General features: G+C 42.7%; 1 protein-coding gene across 1 annotated transcript in view; it reads right to left on the reverse strand.

Moving 5' to 3' along the window:
* The window catches only part of Znf366 (zinc finger protein 366), a 65,839-nt gene extending 45,963 nt beyond the window's left edge, over window positions 1-19,876 (reverse strand). Inside the window, exon 1 of the mRNA XM_070031327.1 lies at window positions 19,738-19,876. The gene's annotated coding sequence lies outside the window, so the exon portion shown is untranslated. The remainder of the gene's footprint in view (window positions 1-19,737) is intronic.
* Window positions 19,877-21,851: the final 1,975 nt, after the last annotated feature.

Genomic DNA, 21,851 nt, shown 5'->3' on the forward strand with positions numbered 1-21,851 from the left:
ACACAATGTAAATGAGTTCTTTCTACAGGTAAGGGGAATGACCAAAGCAAACTATCTATTTTCCCTCTATCTCCCTCACTGCCCCACCAAAAGAACTGAACATTTAATATTGTAGGTTATCATCTGGCTAATGAATGATAGACTTATACCACAATGCTTACAAGTTCAGATATCATACTGCTGATGTTTGACGGTCAATTTGTGTGAACTGTAATCATTCTCTTCTGGAGTTAAATTTCTTTTATTTAGAAACATCATAGTTTTTCCATTCTGTGTGTGTGTGTGTGTGTGTGTGTGTGTGTGTGTGTGTGTGCAATTTTAAATTCTGAGAAACTATTTCTTAAAATGCCTGACATTTAAGAAAACCTGGCACTGTATTGTTACCACTGAAGCCAAGTATCCTGTGTGTAGAAAGAAGCACAGTTTAGCATGTCATGTGCCAGATTTTCCTTAAAGTTAACATTTGTGCCATATGTTAGTACCCCAAACTCAGCACTCTCTCGGCTGAAATGCAAAAGGAAAGCACACTCAGACTGTGTCCTGTTCTCTTTCTTTATAAATACTGTTTTAACAACACTAACAGCAATCTTGTTTCAGAAGTAAAATGAGTGTGTTCTGTAATCCTTGGTGGGAGCTCAAGCAGCCTGTGGCATGGAAGTTAGATATGAACTTATCAGGCAAAAATAAGTTCATAAGTTCACCTGGGAAGGTCCTGTGTTCTTGACTTACTATGCAGCTATTCACCACACCTTGGGGAATAACTTGGAGATGGATTTCAGCATCCTCACCCCATCATGATGTCTGAGAAATCCAGGTAGACAGAAACACACAGTTCTTCACTGAAGTTAGTGCCAGAATCATGCCAGAAATTCAGACAACTCCCTCAGCACTTCGGGCTTACAAGTGACTTATATACATGCCCTTTTGTGAGTCTCTGATGTTGGTCTCCTAGCCTTTGAGTCCCTTGCCCCACCTAGCTCCACAACACATTGCTTTTAAAATACAAAGAAGGGGCATTCTTTAGACCTGAGGGTCAAACGGCTGTACCTTGTTGTGTTTGCAACAGGCTTAGTCTAAGTCAATGACATATTGCCATGCGCCCTGTACACCTGTGTGGTCCTGGAAGTCTGAGGCTCTCCTTGAATCTCAGCAGTGTAACCTTTCACTTATAAATGTTGATTGCAAACTAGAGCAAAGGGAAGGATGAGAGAGCAAAGTGATGCTATCATTAAGACTAAGTGTCTAATACCCCAGAAATATTTCAAGTATGGTCAGGATTTTGCACCTGGAGCTTCAGTCAGTAGCAGTACTAATAGTAGTAAGTAAGAATTGTGTGTTCCTGATGCTCAAGAGTATGTGTGTGGGGGAGGGGTTCATTTGTTCTTTCATTGTACTTTCATATGATCTTTAAGGGGAACATTTGAAATCCAATAAGTAAGTAGAATCTAAGAGAGTCTGAAGATTCTACTTTTAAAAACCCCTTTTTATTATAGAAAACCTCAAATGATGAAAGTAGAGTGATGTAACAAATACCCATATCTCATGCCTCATTTTAATTCATGACCAATTTTGTAGCAATCTTATCTACCCACTCCCTTACTTCCCAATTGAAATGATTTGGAAGTTGATCCACAATATCATATTATTTCATCTATAAATATAGATAGCTCTTGGCATTCACACAATGTGTGCTCAAATCCCTTATATAAAGTGGCTTAGGATTTAGGTATAGCCTGCACACATCCCCCATATACTTGAAGTCAACTCTAGATGACTTGTAATATCTAACCCAACGTAAGGGCTACATGAATAGTTGCTAGATCGTATTGCTTAGAGAATAATGGCAAGAAAATGTCTGAACATGTTCAGTATAGATGCAATTTCAAAGGAAATGATTTTCAATCTCAAGTTTGTTGAATCTGTGGAGACAGAACCACAGATACACAGGGTTGACAGAAAACAGCCGAAATACTACAATACAACAAAAACATCAATAGTTTCATTAATTATTTAAATATCTAATCACTATTGAAATTTCCCTTTAAAAACCCAAGCTTTTTTTGTTTTTAACTTTGGAATGGAAAACACTCTTGGAATTCTGTCAGCTGACTTTTGAACTAACCATTCTCTCACCTTTCCAAAAATCACTTAGAAGCATGTGTCTCTTCAGTGAGCTTGTCAACAGGCGAGTATGACCACACCATTCATTTGCTCAGAGTCCTCCAATAGCTTCTTATTAATCTTAGGATAAAGTTCAAAATCCAAAGATGGCCCACAAGTTTCACCTGGGCTGAGCCCCACCCACTCCTCATCCTCAAAACCTCAAGATTCACTCATGTCCTGTCACGTGCCATGTTCCCTTCCTTTGGAACCATCACACGTACTATACCCACTGCCTGCAATGCTCTTCATCTCCTTCCCCTCCTTTTCCCAGGCTTCTGTCCTACAGCTCAAGCATGCCTCCCTTAGGACCTCCTAGCCAGGACACACCCACCAATTCTGACAGCACGGTGGTTTTTTAGCATGTATCTGAGTATTCACTTTGTTCCTAATTCCCTCAGGAGACTACTTGGTGAAGACCTGGGTCCTGGTAGTTCAGAGTCACTTTGTGCTGATATACTAACCTTCCTGAATAGGAAGAGACAAAGGAAGAATAAGAAGCTTACCTGCTGTCCCTCTCTCTCTTCTTTCTTTGTTCCCCTTGAATAGAGAGGAGTCAGCCCTCCCCACCATTCACAGCTCATTAACCTGTTCCCAGGAGACATCTGAGAACTCTCCTATAGGGATTAGCAAATTCTGTGGGCTGTACTTCCAATGTCTACCCAGAGTCCAACCACTGCCCACCACATCGACTGCCCCAACGCTGCTCAAACCATAGGAGCTTCTCTCCAGGAGTATTGCAACTGCCTCTTAATTCCTCTCCTGCCTTTCACATTTGAATGCCCATTGCTCTACTCAACCCATCAGTCAAGGCTGATTCTCCTAAGGTGGAAGTCAGGTCTCCTTATTGGTCCCCTATTCAAAATTCTCCCAAGACTTTTTACCCACTTCAGAATAGAAGCCCAAGTCCTCACTGTGGCCTACAAGGTGCATAGCCCACCACACTCACCCTTTCTTATTCCATTCTAATTCTACTGGCTTCTGGTTGCTTAACAGATCGATTCCTGCCTCGGGGACTTTACACTGGCTGCTCTTTCTACCTGGATGGCTCTTCCTCCATGCCTTCATGGCTCTCTCATTCTTTTTTTTTTCTTTTTCTCAACAATCAGCTTTTCAGTAAGGGCACCTTAACCTCATCCTCAAGCATTCCTTATTCTCACTCTTTCCCTGCTTTTCTTTTATTGGTATCTTCTAACTTACTGCGTATTTTATGCATTGACTTTCTACTAGAATGTAAGCTTTCAGAGTACAAGAATGCTGTCTTTTGTCTAAAACAGTGCATGGGAACAGGCAACTGCCTAACAGCTGTGCAATGAGAAACTGAGGCTCAGCCTAAGCTCCGGAAAAACATTAGCTATCCAGCTTCAACATTTGGAACTGCCTTGTGTCACCCAGGGGACCCAGTGGGCTCCAGCTCAGAGACACTTCAGAAAACTTGGAGCTTCCCTAAACAGACTGGCTGCCCAGTCTCCCAGCTGCAGCCTGGCAATGGTCTGTGAAGCCCAAGGTAGCACTTTGGTCTCAGAGTGCGTCTAAATGGCTCCTCTCCACATCCTCCCTTCCGTCCCCTCCTCTACCCCACAGCACACAACCTCTTCTTCCCAAGGACACAACTCAGGTTATTTCTACAGCGGAGATTCTAATCCAAAACAGTAGCCAACATATCGTGTAGTTCCATGTACACAGGAAAAGACAAGAGGCCTCTGAGCAATTTCCTGGCCCTATATTTTTCCATTCCAGTAAATGAGGCCTTCTTTAGAATCTCTCTATGACCCAAGCCAGTGTCTTCATGAGGCCTGCCATTTGCTACCATTTGGCCTATTTCTTTCTTCCTTTATTTTTCCATTCTTAGGGACCCACAACTGGGTCCCTGCTGTCAGGAGATGTTGATAACCAGTAACCAGTTCTACCAGGTTGGCTACTGGTTAAGGCACATAAAGTGCTACTGGAGAGTTTCCTTCCTAGATAGGCATTCATATTTAATAATGTATAATACCTAAATTGCACTCCTCACCTTCAAAGATTTCTGCAAACATCATGCTTCATTAGGCCTGGCAGGGCTAGAGTTATGGGATTGGATACAAGCAAGGTTAAACCATTTGCTTCCGGCTACAGCTTTGCTTCCAACAAAGTATTTTGTAGTTTTTAATGTGTAAAGAAAATATAAGTAATAAAAATATAGCTCCTTAACAACTGTAAATTAGTTTCGCGATGTTTCCATGTGCTTTCTAGGGGACCACTTTTTGAGGCACTTCTGGGCTGACTGGCTCTTCCATATCTCCTGAGATCATTTTATGGTTTTCTATTCTCTCCTTTTTCACCCTCCCTCCTTCTCCTCTTTCTTCTTTTTTTTTTTTTTTTGGTTGGTCGTGGGGCTTGAACTCTGGGCCTAAGCGCTGTCCCTCAGCTCTTTAGCTCAAAGCTAGCACTCTACCATTTGAGCTATAGCTCCACTTCCTCCTCTTTCTTCTTTCCTCCTCCTCTTCCCCCTACTTCTCCTCACCTCCCCCCAATTTGATTTTTTTCCCCTTCTAGGTACTCTAGGTGGTAGTGAGTACAAAGAGCATTCATCATACACTTCCAATATGACAAAGGCAATCCTTGTCTTTCTCTACAGAAACTCACTTTCAGATAATAACCATACTAGGATTAAAGGATGGACTAAAGTCCCATGGGTGGTAGAAACTATAGAAAAAGTCTTTGTGTCATTGGGTGCTCATGCCTGTAATCCTAACTACTTAGGAAGTAGAGATCTGAGGATTGTGCTTCAAAGCCAGCCTGGGCCAGAAAGTCTGTGAGACTCTTAACTCAAATTAGCCAGCAAAAAGCTGGAAGTAATGCTGTGACTCAAATGGTAGGGCACCACCTTTGAGGAAAAAAAAAACTACAGGACAATGTCAAAGCTCTGAGTTCAAGCCCCAGTACACACATATTCTCTCTCTCTCTCTCTCTCTCTCTCTCTCTCTCTCTCTCTCTCTCTCTCTCTCTCTCTCTCTCTCTCTTCTCTCTCTCACACACACACACATACACACAAAGTCAATGTGTCTTATGGGCTATCAATTTTATATAATGCTGAGTAACTTAAAGCATTGTAGATGTAAACAGTAAGGGATATGTCATGGAGAAGAAAGCAAAAAATGCCAGCATATGCTTAAGTCAAAGTCCACCTGCACAGATTACTTCAGCTTTCTTCTTGAGATCTTTTTCTTCCTAGGAGTACTTTGATTAGAAAAATTTGAAAAGAACTAACAGAATATATTCTCTAGGCTCCAGGAAAGTGAAATTCTGGGGTTGATATTCTGAAGGCTAGTAGAATCAGTCTTGCTATTTTACAAGCTTTTATTTCTTTTTTTTCCCCTGTAGATTACTTTTACTGAAAATAATAAGGAATCATGAGCCCCTTCCCTCTGGATCCCGGGCATCCACCAATCAGCAGCCTCACTGATCTGAGAATAGAGTGGCTCTTCTCTCATGATTAAATAAATAAAATCAATCAGCAAGGAAACTTATAAGATTTAATTAATTAATTAATTAGGTCATGGGGCTTGAACTCTGGGCCTGGGTGCTGTCCCTTAGCAATTCAGCTCAAGGTGAATGCTCTACCACTTGAGCCACAACGCCACTTGCAGTTTTCTGGTGGTTAATTGGAGATAAGAGTATCATAGACTTTCCTGCCCAGGCTGGCTTTGAACCACGATCCTCAGGTCTTAGCCTCCTGAGTAGCTAGGATTACAGGCATGAGCCACTGGCGCCTGGCTCACTTAATGATTTCATGTTAAATGTGTTGAAGCCCTTGATAGAGAACTGAAATAGTTAAAATGAAAGATTGCAACAATGTGTATTTGGCTTTAACCTTACCCAAGTGTGTGTGCATATTCCTTCAGGCCCAAGAACTTTGTACCCCAGCAATAGCATTTGGGAAGGAAGTCAGGCAACATGTCTGCAACATGTATGCTATGGAATGCATCCACTACCAGAGAGCAAAATGCTCAGGAAACATCACAAAACCTGGCTGTGAGAAACAGCTCCTCCACTTTCCTGAGTTCCAGTTCCCCTATCTACAAAACAAGGATAGTAACACTTCGTTCATCAAATATTTATAGCTCTCTTATGTGACTAGACTGCCTGTCCTTATTCCCTTTAAAAGTGGGCATGGCCATGGGACTTGTTTTGGTCAATAAGATGTAAGTACAAATGACATGTATCACTGTTTTGTGAACTATCTGAGTAGTCCACACTACTCTGCCATAAGAATCTGAAACCTTTCAGATGATAGTTGTCCTGTTGGTCTGGGGCCGAAATTTAAGCAGATCAGGGTCAAAGCCACAGTGGATCTATACAATGGATACATAATCATGTGAGGAATAAATTTTCTTTTTTCTTTGTCAAGCCATGGAGAATTGGGTCTTATTTGTTTCTGAAGCATAGCCTCATCTGTCCTAATATATCACAGATCCCAACGAAGATTAAAAGGAAGCCATTGATAGTTAATATGCATGGCATAAGGCAAGAACAGACACACCCTTGCCTATATTTACCAGCTGTGAGGTATACTACTGTTTAGCATACTTTCAATTTGAGAAGAATGAAAATGAATTTTAAGACCTTTTGAAGTGTTTCCTAATACTTTAAAAAAAATGGGAGAGTACCTGTATAGAACAGAGTTGGGAATTCCCATGCTCGGAAGAGAACTTTCTCTCTAAAATTTACAAAAGGTGCTGAGGGTCTTCTTAAGGGAATCAATCAGAAAGTAAAATCTATGAACTCTGGAAGTCTGCAGCCATGGAGAAGGTTCTACAAGGCAGCATCATGCTTCTCCAGTGATCTGGGATCTGGATGCAGGTGTCTTAGGTGCTCATGGCTCTGACTCTACCCCAATGAGTCATCTGTTTTAGAGACAGCTGGAGCCCTCAATCTGCTTAATATCTGTATTTCTTACACTTCTGCAAGAGTGATGGAGACCATCAGATGTCACACTTTAGGTTCCTCTCTGGCTCCTCTTCATTCCTCTCTGGAATGTCAATAGGGGCACTGGTATTGCTTTGGCTAAATCACTTAGAGTGACTCATCGAACATCTTAATCCATTAGGCCATCAAACTATGTAATACTTTTTAAAAGTTTTAAAATCTACTTCAGAGAAAAAAAGTTCCCACCTAAAATTACTCTAGAAAGCCATATCTGAGTTGAAGTCAAAGGGTTAATCATAATCAGTTCAGGAGGTGCTCATTAGGGCGAAGAACCTCCAAATGGCTGAAAGTTTTGGGTCAGTGGGGAGAAAAGAGGAATGGGATATAGATGGGCCATTGCTGGAGAAGCCCCTACCTTTGAAGGTGGTTTTGGAAACAAGAGGCAAGCAGAACCACTCTTGATGGGAGAGGACACATGTAGACACAGGAGTTGACAAAGGAGAGCAGTCATCCAAAAGATGTGTGCTAAGAATCTGAGCTGGGTGTGGAGGGTCAGTGGTGAGGAAGCAGTCATGCGCTTGATTGTCACACAGGGGAGAAGGTAATGGTGGTGGTGGTGGTAGATGGGTTTGCAATATGCCATGAACATTGTGGTATGAATCACAGAACTTTGTCATCCTTGCCTATCACTAATCACTAGATAGCACTAGTGCCCCTGGTCATTGTAATAACCAAAAAGCTCTGGGTGATCCTGAACTGCCCCAGTTGAGGACCGGTAGCCTTGCTGTAGTTGATAGAACAGAGTTCACAGATGACCAAAAAAGGATGCCACTGATGGGAGGAGGAGCCAAAGTGATGCTGGCTTTGAGAACTTCTTTGCTGTCTGTATCTTCCTCTAATCTGTGGACTTAAAGTCCAAAGGAGGGAGGTCCAGGTATAGGTGCTCAAATGATATCGAATTCAACTGGATGCTTTGTGGGTTGAATACAATCACTTGAAAAAGGAGGATAAAGTTCCAAGGCATGGAGTTTGTTTAGAAACCATTTTCAGATATTCTTTGTTTGTAATTGGCCTAGCAAATATTATTGGATTCCTGTAAACTGTCTGCTGCCAATAGAAAAGGGGGGTTTAAATGACTAAAGATACATCATCTTAGAATTCATGTTGTCTGGCTATCTAGGGATCTGGCACACCAAACTGAACCTCTTTTCTTCACTTTTAGGTTGAATGTGATTACTGGGGAGAAGAGAAAGGATGATGAAAGGGACATTCCTATTACATGTTTGGAGCACAAAGTGTTGATAAAGCCAAAGTTCTGTTTTGTTTAAGTGTGTTACATCATAGGGACTGAGAAATATAGAAGGGACATAACCTTAGAAGTTAGGTAGCTCCTGAGTTCAATTCTCTCTCCTTACCAACTATAGCAAGTTTCTTAATCACTGGACCTCAGTTTTCTCATCTGGAAAAATAATAATCTTGCAAGATTATTATGCTATTTCATAAGTGAAATAAATAGTTTCTGAGCTAGGCCCTGGTGGCTCACACCTATAATCCTAGCTACTCAGAAAGCTGAGATCTGAGGATCTCGGTTCAAAGCCAGCATGGGCAGGAGAGTCCATGAGACTCTTATCTCGAATGAATCACAGAAAAAGCCAGAGGTGGTGCTGTAGCTGGAGTGGTAGAGCACTAGCCTTGAGCAAAAAAGAGCTTAGGGACAGTGTCCAGCCCAGAGTTCAAGGCCCAGGATGGGCAAAGAAAAGTTTCTGGTACTAAACAAAAAAAAAGGCACTCAATAAATAGCAATTACCTTTGTATTTGGTCCCCTGGAACAATAGTAAGTAGGTATCCTCAGGGCCATGCAAAGGGAAGAGGAGGGGGAAGAGGAGGACCTGAGACAAGATTAGAAGTGAAGGTCTGGGAAAATAATAGAGTAAATCAATAACTATCATTCCAAGTTTCTTGGTTTTTCACTCCCAGCTCCTTTACATGGGCTTTCTGATGGAGAGTCCTCATTGTGGCTGTGGCCCTGAAAATGGACCACAAAGAGGCAAGTTCTGCTCTTCATCAGCCAAAGTTTTGGGGTGGTAAGGGAAAGGAATGCTCTGGGTCAAACCCAAAGGCCAGGAACAACTTAGAGAGTATGCAGAGGGATGTGACCTGCAGTGGAGGACACACAAAGCCTGAGGCCTGGATACCTTATATCTAAATATTCACAGAGCTAACACTTGGAAGAACTGGATTTGTCTCATGTGATCTCTGGGGCTCTCCTGACAAATCCATGTGAATGGAAGTAACAAGGAAGCCAACCAGTCTGTATTTGGTACTGCCATTAATTTTCTGGAAGCTTCTAGATGGCTCAAGCTGGATCTTATTCACTGTAGGGGCCATAGGGCAAGCACAGAACCTACCCCACATGGGGCAGCCAAAGAACACTAGCCATAATGATGACTGCCTGAACCAACCAAGGAAAAGTAGTGGGTGTTGAGAAGCCAATTCTTCATTGGCCTACTTGTCTCAGACTGTGTCCAAAAAGTCTGTATCACCCTGCACTAACTTCAGGGAAGTTCATCTTTTGAAGTCTAGCAGCAGATTCTTCTCTCATACATTCAAAACTTCAAACTACATGTCATCCATGAATGTGTTCTATTTTTATGTCTTTTGGGGCCGATGTAAGAAATAAATTTAGTCATTTAGACAGCCTCACTTTGCAATCACCATGATTCCAAAATCAACTGCATCTGTAAGGTGGTCGATGTCATAAAGCTACAGAACTATCCTCAGGATGATCTGAAAGTGAAATATTCAACTGGCTGAGCATTGAGTTGGTCATTTCAACTTCCTTCTGACCCTCTGATAACTGTGGCCCTCAGCATTTTGGTTTGTGGCAAGACAGCCTTACTTCTCTGCTTCTTTCAGAGAGGCCAGTGGCCTTATTTCCCCTTATGGTTGGTGATGAGGGGTAAAGAACAGGCCTTCCATGAGCTCCAAGCCCATGCTCTGCCCACTAGTCCAGAAAGGCAAGTGTCAATGCATGTCACACAGAAGCAATGGACTTGCAAAGTCTACTGAACTCAAAGACCAGAAATACCTTCATCTTTCCAGAGTGGGTTCACTCCAGCCAACTGTCTCCAACTTGGTATCTACAGAGAGTCCACTTCCTCACTGGCTGCCTGTGACCCAGAGATGGGAACATCTGGAAGGACCTTTGCCTCCTCTCTACATTTTCAGTTACTCATTACTTCAACCCCACTTCCACGATGTGACCCACACAGTGGCAAGTGGCGCCTAACACAGAGTGCTTGCTGAGTGTTGACTATGGAACATGGAACGTGGGAAAGAGGTCACATGCCAACACTCAGGTGACAGTCACAGCACCCCCTGAGGGAGCCAATGAGCAAAGAACACGGAGGCTGAGCAAGCTGCCCACTGCCATAGAGACAGTCAGAAAAGGAACCAGATGTTATTTTGGAGATGGTTATTAAAAAGTAATTAAATAGCAACAATGAATACTTCCAGACTTTCTAGAGTTTGATTGAATACACAAACTAAAAACTGCAGCAATTGAAGAATGGGAAAGCTTGTTGCCAACCAAAAGGCCTATTCCATTCAAAATGCCCCCTGCAATTAGTGAAAGTTACTAGACTTCTCTGCTCTAGTACCCTCTTAATTTATTTGAAAAACACACCTATTTTAATCTGGTTGCTGGTCGCTCACACCTGTAATCCTTGCTACTCAGGAGGCTACCAGGGGATCATAGCTCAAAGTCAGCCCAGGCAGGAAAGTTCATGAGACTCATCTCCAATTAACCACCAAAAAGTCAGAAGTGGCTGAAGTGGTAGAGTACCAGCCCTTGAGCCAAAATTCTAAGGGACAGCACCTAGGCCCTGAGTTCAAACCTCAGTATACACACACACACACACACACACACACACACACACACACACACACACACACACACACGCATTTATATATTCTGGAATATATAAATTGTACACACACACACACACATATGCTTGTGACTTTGTGGTGGTTAATTGGAGATAAGAGTCTCACGAGCTTTCTTGTCTGGGCTGGCTTTGAATACAGTCCTCAGATGTCAGCTTCCTGAGTAGCTAGTATTATAGACTGTTTTTGTTTCTTGATCAGTAAGAAGTTGGTTGGTTCTGAAAGGCAACCACTTGTTTGATTCTAAAAGCAAAAAGCCATCAAAATTAAAAATGAAATAAAACAAAATAAAAAGGATATGTTAGTGGGATGTGTTTGGGCTCACAGAGGTTGTAAAGTCATATACAGAATGAAATTGTCTTCAACAAATTCTCTGTTCATTCTCCAATATTCCCATGGGGATCTAGGGCCCATATTGAAGCCTGGAGATAAGAAGGACTCTGTCCTTGAAGGCCTGGCTCCACCAGAGATGTGTGTGTGGGTGGTTAACAGCACTGGATGCCAAGAGGGCTGTGGACCACAGTGGAAATATATCCACTGTGTGCAGGATTCTGCACAAAAATGATGCTTGGGACAGTCTCCTCCATCGCCTCTCCACAGGCTGGACAGGGGAGACTGGATAATCTAAGAGGCCTCCAGGGCTTGGTGTGGCTCCTCCACCTACAAAGTCCAGTCCCAGCAGGTCCCTGCAGGTCCTAGCAGGGCCCAGCAGGCACATCAGGAACATCATCTTGATAGTGTAGTGTTGTGCTTCTTAGCACTCAAAACGTATTCACTTTTAGAGCTAGGTGCTGGTGGCTCACACCTATAATCCTAGCTACTCAGGAGGCTGAGCTCTGAGGATCACAGTTCAACAGTCCATACTGCAAAGTCCATGAAACTCTTATCTCCTATTAACCACCAGAAAACCAGAAGCAGAGCTGTGGCTCAAAGTGATAGAATGCTAGTCTTGAGCAAAAAGAGCTCCGGGACCAAGTCTAGGCCTCAAGTCCAAGCACCACAACCACCACCACCACCACCAACAACAAAGGTGTTCATTTTTTTAAGGATAATGATGGATAACTCCTCTTTGTGCTTTTTGTTCTGAGAAAGCTCTCTGGGTGTGGCTGTGGAGAACAAAGTGCTTCAGATAAACAGTCAACAAGAACCAAGGTGTTCTTACACTTAGGGTGGCACTGGTAGGTAGCTGTCCCACAGAGCAGCAGGCTTTGGAACCCTGCCTTCCTGTGGAAGGGAGCCAGAGCCTCAGCTGAGGGGGAGAAGCCACCCTCTCTATCCACACAGAGGTGTCGTTGGGTCTGGGCTGCAACAAGCAGCAGCTATTCCCGTCCTCTCCCTCTCTCCCTTCCGCCCGGTTTCCTTTCCCCACCCCTCCAACAATAGTCCTCTCTTGATTTCTGTTCAAGAGGGAACGGTGAGTCCCCAGTGCAGAGGAAACTCTAAGGATTCTTTCCGCACTGGGAGGAGGAGCTGTGTGTTCTGGCATAACCCCCTCCCCCCTTGGCGGAGACACTAGGGACCAGGTCCTCCCTCCTTCCCCAGGAGGGGTACAGATAGTAGGATTCTCACCCCTTGCCCATTCTAGAAGCATTTCAGGAAAGAAACTGGCAGAGCTCTGCTCTCTTTCTCTCTCTCAATTTTAGATTTTTTTTTTATATTGCCAAGGATCGAATCCAGTGCTATAATTGTGTGTGTGTGTGTGTGTGTGTGTGTGTGTGTGTGTGTGTGTGTGTGTGTGTGTGTGTGTGTGTGTGTGTGTGTGTGTGTGTACACGCCAGCTAGTCCCTGGGTTTGAATAAGGATGTAGGCCCTATCCCTAAGCTTGCCTTTCTCTTTCTTTCTTTCTTTCTTTCTTTCTTTCTTTCTTTCTTTCTTTCTTTCTTTCTTTCTTTCTTTCTTTCTCTCTCTCTCTCTCTCTCTCTCTCTCTCTCTCTCTCTCTCTCTCTCTCTCTCCCTTCCTTTCCCTTTCTCTCCCCCCCCTCTCTCTTTCCTTCTTTCATTAGTGTTCTACCACTTGATCCCCAGGTCCACTTTGGCAACTAATTGGAGATAAGAATGTCACAGACTTTCCTGCCCAGGCTGACTTTGAACGATGAGCCTCAGATTTCAGCCTCTCGAGTAGTTAGGATTACAGGCATATGCCATCAGCCAATGTTATAATTCTTAAATGTTATTTTTTTAACTGTGGAAAAACTGAACTCCTTTTTAGGATTTGTCCCTCAAATACTCATCCCCTCCCCTCCCTGGGGATTCCCCTGCTCTGAGCCACTAACTGGGGTCACAGGCTGAACCTGAGTTTCCTCCCCACATTCCTTCCATCTGGTGGGGGGCAGGGGAGGGAGGAAAGAGCTGGAGTCCACCCTAGGAGACTGATCATTGGTATTGGGATACTGAGGTCCCTTGGTATGGAGTTTAACCATTGAGTGTGACCCCATGAATATGCCTAATGCTGCTCAGGGATCAATAGAATAGGACTGTTACAGTGATGCCTTTGTTAATAGAGTGCTATTGTCTTAAGCAAGGTTAAAGTTAACTCTGTGGAGTGGGGCCTTATATTCCAGGGTCTGTCTATGTACAATAGTTCAAAACCCTGAGAAGGTTGCACTGTTCCAACTTGAATGTAAGATTGAACCATGAGGTGATCTTGTTCTGTTCAGTAGCCCTGGGATGGGAAGCTAACGTTCTGCATTTCAAACAAGCTTCCAGGAGATTTGTGCTACTGCTCTGTGTGTGTGCTGCACACAGTCCCAGAGGGAATGTTAATATTTAAAACCTTAGTAGCCTCAGATGAGCCTTCCTCCTCAACAGAAACCAAATTGCTGCTACCCACTATTTTGTCCACCTTCATTGCCTTTAATTAAATAAAGGAAAGGGTACCATGCTCAACAAGGGCTTCACATTCTTCTTCCTGAATCCACCCCCATGGTGTTTTGAAAACTTGCTCCGAGTACTATCCCTTTAATCTGGATGCACAGCCTTGCCTACAACAAACCAGAGAGCGCTGTGTGTAAATCCTGGCTCACAGTGCCCTTATTCTCTCTCCTTCTCCCCTTTCCCTCTCCTTCCTCTCTCCCCCTCACATGCACCAGAACTCAGGGCCTGGGTGCTGTTCCTTAGCTTTTTCACAAAAGCTGAAGCTGGTGCTCTACCACTGGAGCCACTACTTCACTTTTTTGTGGTTAGAGATAAGAAATTTTCCTGCACAGGTTGGCCTTGAACCCTCTGTTCCTCAGAGTTTAGCCTCCTGAGTATCTAGTATTACAAGCATGAACCATTGGCATCCAGCTATTAAAGAAAACATTTCTTATTCTTGCATCTCCATGTCATTGTTTTATGTAGAGGGACTTGGATTTGGACAGTCACTGAGGACAGTTGTCACTGGGCTAGCTGTTTCTGAGCGTGCATGTCAAAAATTTGTGGTCTCTGTTCCTGCCATGTGAACACTTCCATTTCATTAAACATCCAAACTCTTCATCAAGTGATTAAGGTAGACAATAAATCAGGAAAATCAGAGTCACTTTGGCTATAAGGTTTATGTTACTCTTCTTAAGTAGACAGCTTTTTAATACCATTATCAGTCTTTTAGTCTTACCACCACTACGGGAAAAGAACCTAATTTTTGAGACAGGCTCAGCACAGCACACGCATTGTAAAACAGATTACAGAAACAACACTTTATGAGATCAAAACTATTAATGCTTCTTAAAAAGAATAGAAAACATAGACAAGAGAAAAGGATATATGCTCACTTGCAGGTGCAAATTATGTAGACACACATAAATTCAAAAGTGCTATTCATGCAGAATTGTACTATCTATAGATCTAAGTAATTGATCTTTTTATGTGTTCTATAGTTGTCCCTCAGTGTCTATGTTGAATTGCCTCCAAGATCCTACAGACACTGAAATTCATGGATGCTCAAGTCTGTTGCATAAAATGCAATGGCATTTGCAGATAACCTGTACATGTATGTCTAGATCATTTACAATACCTAACATAACACTCTTGCTGTATACTGTATCTTTTAGAGAATAATTGCAAGAAAAAAAAGTCTATGCATTCATCACAAAGGCAATTATTTGCAAATAATTTCGGTCTGTGGTTGGTTCAGTCCCTAGATACACAGCCCAAGTAAGAGGAGAGGCTCAGATTTGTGGTTGTGGTGAGCCAGAGTGCTTCACAGACTAGGGCATGCTGATTCCATACACTGCTAGCTTCTGGAATAACAACTGGTGTATTCAAAACTAACTTCTAAAGAGAACATCCAGAAGGGAGAACAACTTACACTAAGCAAAAGGAAAGAGATGTACATATCACGATGTGGAAGAAATAGTTGTATTGTCAAAGCTTATAGAATTCACAAACTTTATAGACCATGACAATTTGCCTTGTGAAGGTTAAATTGTGTTTGTGACTTTAACTAAGTATCACTGTCCCACAATACTGTGAAATTTATGTTATCATTTAATCCCAATTAAAAACTATATTTAAAAAGAGAGAAAACATCCAGTGCCACCTATAAATGTCATTGAAACCAGGGCGCTTAGGGCATGCATTTATAGTTCACATCAATGCTTTCCTAAAGAAGAACAGCCAGACTGCTCCCTACCCCTGTCCATTTGAGAGAATCACAGATGTTGGCAGGGGTCCCCCCGATCCTCCAGAAGAGGGAAAGGCAGGAGGAGAGAGGGAACAGGCTTCAGATGAATTCTGAAGCACTCACACGCACATCGTCTTGACAATCACTGATGGAATCCATTCCTGTTGTTTCAGAAAGAAAACTGAGGCCCAAACAAGTAAAGAAATCCCTCAAGTCCCCAGGTGGGGTCAGGACCACAGAGCACTGGCTCCTGACCTGTTCTTCAGGCACCAACCTGCCCTTTGCATGTTGGCACTGAGCAACCTCACTCCATTTTTTTTTCTCTTCCTAAGGTAAGTGGCCAAATGAGTCTATTGAATCAGAAACTTTTATTCTAACAAGAACCTCAAATGTTAGAGTTGGTCTTAGTCCATTTTTGGTCATATATGCTGGAGCTTTAGGAAAGTGGGGAAAAGTTTAAGAGCTAAATAAAAGCATTATTCTTTCTTGCTTGATGAGCTAACAGGTATGTAGGTTTTCAAGTTTGTAACGGGGAAAAAAAGGCATTGGATTGACTAGGACACCCCTGGAAATGACATGATGTCCTGTTGGTAGGGACTAGTGAGTGGCTCCCTGCTGGAATGGTTGAGAAGAGGTCACTCTGAGTGGGCTTGGCCTAGGGTGATCAAAGGTCACCAGCAACAGAGAGCTCCCGATCCTGGGGAAAGTAGGCAAAAGAGGTGACGAAGTGTCTACAGCATGTGTACATATGACCATATAAAATAATATTTATCGAAAAGAACTCCAGGAAATGGAAACAAGAGGTCTTTTTTTCCTTTGTTGCTGTTTTTATTTTCATTTCCTTTTGTCTTGTTTTTTCTTTCATCTGGCTTTGAGAGGGTAAAGCGGGGCACAGAAATGATGAGACAAATGTTGAAAATGAACTATACAACTTGTGAGTAGGGACAGGAGGGAAAAACTGGGAGAGAGTGAGGGAAGGGACGACATTGTCCAAAAAGAAATGTATTCTTTATTTAATGTATGAAACCGTAACCCCTCTGCACATCAACTTTACAATAGCAATAAACATTAAAAAAAAGAAATGTCTACAGCATTATTTAGGAAATGTCTACAGCATTATTTAGGTCTCTCAATACATTTGTTTGTTTCCAGAGCAGACTTTTTCCTGCGGTGAGCTCTGATGACTATAACTAGCCTGCAATACAACAAACACCGGCATTTCTACCCTAAACAGAGACGAATATCAATGCAGTAAACTCCCCTAGCTTTTATTTTATACAGGGATTTGAGAATCAGAGTGTTTATTCAACCTCTAAAACTATGAGAATAATCTTTTTCTCCCCACAGTCTTGGTATGAGCAAGAGTAATGATACAAGTTACAAAGGACATAGTATATCTTCTGGATTTGCAAAAGCACAGTATTCTGAAGTGTTAACATATGACTCTTAAAATAATAACTGAGCTGGGTACTGGTGGCTCACACCTGTAATCCTAGCTGCTCAAGAGGCTGAGATCTGAGGATCACTGTTCAGAGTCAGCTCAGGCAGGAACGTCCATGGGATTCTTATCTCCAATTAACCATCAGAAATGGAACTATGGCTCAAAATGGTAGAGCTCTAGCCTTGAGCAAAAAAGCTCAAGAATAATCCCCAGACCCTGAGTTCAAGCTCCATGACTGACAAAAAAAAAAAATCACAACTGACACCAATTGACTCCTATCCTTTTCTAACCCTCAGCATAACGCCATTATGGGGATGAAGTTTGGCATGCAGAAACCCTGAGACTCAGAGAGGTTTGAGACCTGGCATGGAGCCCACAGTTGGTAAGCAACAAAGCTGAATTTAAGCCCAGGTTGTGTACTGACCAACTGCACTTTTTGGTGCTCTGCTGGCTCTCATTCACAGACAGCACACAGTCCTGCAGGGAATCATGTCAGCATATGACATGATTTATGCTATACATTGGGGGTTGGAGGGCATTAGATCAGTGAAGGAACAAGTCCTTAGTCTGTAAGAGGATGTGAGAGACCCTGGGTTCAAACCCTAGTAACCAAAACACACACAAGAAATTGGCATTTTAGTTGTGGCAGAAAATAAAATAATGAAATCTTGTGTAAGTTAAGTTCTGGATCTTTCCAAACTGGAATTCCCCTAGTGATACCACAAAGGATCCTCTAATGACCCCCAAGAAGAATCATAAGGAAGGTTTCCACAAATGCAGTAATGACTTAGACTGAAGTAGCTGAGGATGGTTTTTGTGTTCAGTAGTTGGACCCTCTAGCCCCAACAGATAGTACCTTGGCAATTACTTCACAGTATAAATAAAAATATTCAACACACACACAAACACACACATACACACACTTTAAAAAAAAAAAAAGGAAAATAGCACATTCTTCACTTCTCAGTCTTGAGCCACAAGGAAGACAGATGCTCCGTCCTTATTGTCTTCCCACCTTTTGTCTTATTGTCTTTAAGCACAATGAGTCTGCATTATCTGTCATATATTATCCTGCATTTGATGTTTGCATTCAACGTGTGAAGCTAGAACGGCATTCTGTGCTGTTGTTTTAATTGGGCACAATATTAAACCATTATCAAGGAGAAATGAAACTGAAAGGAGAAAAGCAGATCACAGCCCTGTGTACTTTTCTGGGGTCATACTTACTGATAAATAATGTAAAATACCCAACACAGTAGATATGTTGGAAGTAGCTGGAGCAGGGGGGAGAGCTGCGAAACCACTCACGATGGGTAAGAGAGTCGTTTTGTCTGCCTCTTTGAGTAGTCAAACGCTAATCACATCCTTCTTGATGTTGTTTATATTATTTATGGCGATACTAAGAAAAAGTCTTTTGAAGACAGAAAGGAGAAGAAAAAAGGGGTCTGACTAATGGAACAAAATCTCTACTAATGGTCTCTTTTTAGAGTATGCTCTCAGCCTCATGAAGATGACAGTTCGGTTTGAAATAAACACTAATTTGATTGTGGTTTAGAGTAATCTGGCTAAATTAATTAATTTCTTTTTACAAATGTGGGTCTGTTTGTTTTTATTATGTTCTTCCCTTTACCGGGGAACTTTAACCACTAAATTTCATTAAAACGAATATTTAAAAGAGTATGCATGTCCACTTTCTTTCACCCATTCAGCACTCCATGAATTAAATTATTACTGTTAGTAAACACACTGGTCTTTCGGAGTGACCTTGCTGACCTATTTTTGGCATGATTCTGGCTCCCTGATGGTTTGTCATGAGAGAGTTCTTGGGGATATTGTTCTCTCTGACAAACTCAATGGAAGCAAGACATTGAAACCCCGGTTGTACATAATTTTCTACATCTATTTGGTGCTTGGAAAACCAGGCACTGGGTGGATGTTTTCCAGTTGCATCTGTGCTTAGGATTTTTACTCCTACTGACACTGGTGATCAATCTTAACCCTCCCATTCCAGTTACCTGTTGTTCTCCAAAACTGAAGCTCAATGCCCTTAAATCCTTGCCTTCCTTTTATGAGGCAAGTGAGACACCTTCTAGGGACAAGAAATCCACTCAAGCCACAGGTGGCACCTGACCACAGAAACCTCCCCATCACTCGGTACTATTTTAAAGTGACATCTCCTCATTTTCTCCCTCCTATTTTGGCGATGCATTTAGAAATGAACTCTTAGAATTGTACTCTTTTAAGAGAGTGGAGTAAGGTGCCGAATGGAAAGAAAAAGAATAAGAGAACACTATATAACAAAACCCCCAGAACAAAGCTCAGCGCTTATCATAACCCTAAGAAGGTTCTAAGACATAGCACTGAGAAAGACAGAGACGTTCAGTGGCATCCATCATACACTTCAACAGCGTGTAGTGAACCCCAACACCCTGTGCCAAAATTCAGACTTAATACCATGTCCTCTTCAGCCTAATGCAATTGTGGTGTTGTTTTGTTTTTTTCCCAGTTCTCCCAGCCTCTGCCCTGCAAAGCATCAGAATTCTTTTTTGGAAAAAAAAAAAAAGTGCAAGTTTAAATTCTAGGCCGTCCATAAGGCACACCCTCTAATTAAGGTGTTTTCTGTGGAACCTTCCATCCCAGAGACACTAAAATGCAAGTAGAAAGGATTGTGTGGGTCACTTACCAGCTCCTAGGGGCTGAGTGGTTGCAGGAGCCCCACCGCTTTACCTGGTCCCTGGCTCTCTGTCTCTCTCTTTCTCCCTCTCTCTCCCTCTTTCTCTCCTGTACAGATTGCAGGGAACTTAAAGAACTCTCAGGGACAGTGTTTGAAATGACTTAAGAAGGAGAACAGGAACAATACTTCGTTCTCTTTTTCTCAGATGAGTACCTTCGGGAAGAAGGAAGGAAGGGAGGGGAGAGGGAGGAAGTCAACAACCCTTTGCTTTCCTGAAAAAAAATAAGGAAACAGAAGATAGACATCTCATTTTCTCTTAAACAAAATGTTGGAAGGGGCAAAAAAAAAAAAAAAAAGAAGTCTTTGAAAAAAAAAAAAAAAGGAATTCTTCAAATATGCTCTCTGCCCTGGGAGCTTTCAGGAGATGAAAATGCCTCACTGGCCTGGCTTGTCCAAGCAAATGGCGTTCCAGAAAGTCAGGCTCTCCTGAGTTTGAAGCCTGGGGTATCTGTCTTGCAGAACCTACACAGCCCAAAGGGAACAAATCATGTCTTGTTGGCTCTGAGTGGGGAAAGGTTGGTCCTTTGCGTGAACTGAGGCAAACCTGCAGCCTGGGAGCAGGCGTCAAGCCTGGCCAGGCAGACCTTTCAGCTTCCCCCAGGCCTTTTGAATCTCTACATTGCTACAATTCCTTAGCCCGTGAGTGCAGATTTCTGCACTGCTCCCTAAATCTTTTTGTAGTGGACCAAATCCAGCTTCCATCTTTGCTGATGGACCGAAAAGGAAAAGAAGTCACTTAGCACAGCTCTACAGCACATAGTAGCTCAGAACTGTTGTTTATACAATCCTCTCCTTCATATTCCTAAGGTGTTTTGGATGTAGCTACCTCTGGGGAACTAGAAGGTGATTTATAATTTGGTTGCAGAATGCTACGAAGCATCATGGGTGTATAGGCCACTGTTTTTGAAAATGGATGGGGAGGGTGAAGAAAAAGAATAAAATAAAGGGGAACATCGTTTACCAAGGAAGGGAGCCGGGAGTTCAGGGGTAGGCAGGAGGTCTGCATGAGGGGGTTTACATTTAAGAATAGACTGGGCTGTATTTTCTATCCTTCATTCATCTAGTGAATATCATTGTTACCACAAAAAGGAACCAGCAATTACATTGTCCTTTGTGGCAGAAAAAAAAAAAAAAAGCCGAAAGCTGCTTCCTCATTTTACCTAATTGTGAAGAAAATGGAGTAGCGAGTTCTACCTGATTGAGTTCTAGCAGAGGATGACAGAGGCATTGTCCATGAGGAACTTCACTTGGGTACTAGGATTTATCACATGGAGCGTTTCTTCCAATGTTTTATCCTGCCTATGTGTCCATTTGTCTGTCTGCTGTCTATCTGTCTGACTGGGCAGGAGCATAAGTATCAGGGAGAGTATGTGATAGTATTCAGTAGGTTGTTATAAGCCAGAGCATTCACCATGACCCCAGAATTGGCACAGCCCAGAGACTCCTGCCATGGGTGACACAACCCCAATGACAAATGAGAGCGTCAATGACCAGCAAAAGTCTCTACACTTTGTAGTTTCTCACGTTCATCTGCCTCGCAGTGTAATTCCAGGACTCTTGCCCTCTGCTGGCCTTTCTCTGTATAGCCTACCTCTGCAGGAATGGGAGGGAGGAGGTATGTGCAAATGAAAACCCCAGGAAAGAAAGGAACTGAGACTTTCTAACAGGCAGTGACAGAGGAAAAACCTCAGAGAAATGTTGAGGTGTTACAGCATGCTGCAGAAACTTCCAGAAAAAAAAATGTATCATGTGAGTGAGGTGAGGTGAGGTGAGGGAGGAGTCACAGGGAGAGGAGAGGCATCAGTCAGAGGACAGAAGGAAGGGACAGGAAGGGACAAGGAAGCTCAGGCCACACACAGCCTTTGCAGGAATGAAGGCTTCTCCCACCACCTGAAGAGCCAGCCCCACCACACCCTTTCCCATGTTGTTCTTCCTCCTGCAGCCTCAGGCCAGGCCAGGCTGAGCCCCAGGAGTCCAGGCAGAAGCCAAAGGCTTTCCCTTTCAAGTCTGCAGAATGTGGGGACTGTCACGTTGGGCCTACTTGTTTTCTCCCAGCCAGCTGA

This window comes from Dipodomys merriami, unplaced genomic scaffold, assembly GCF_024711535.1.
Source record: "Dipodomys merriami isolate MVZ:Mamm:240054 unplaced genomic scaffold, mDipMer1.0.p SCAF_20, whole genome shotgun sequence".
Lineage (NCBI taxonomy): Eukaryota > Metazoa > Chordata > Mammalia > Rodentia > Heteromyidae > Dipodomys > Dipodomys merriami.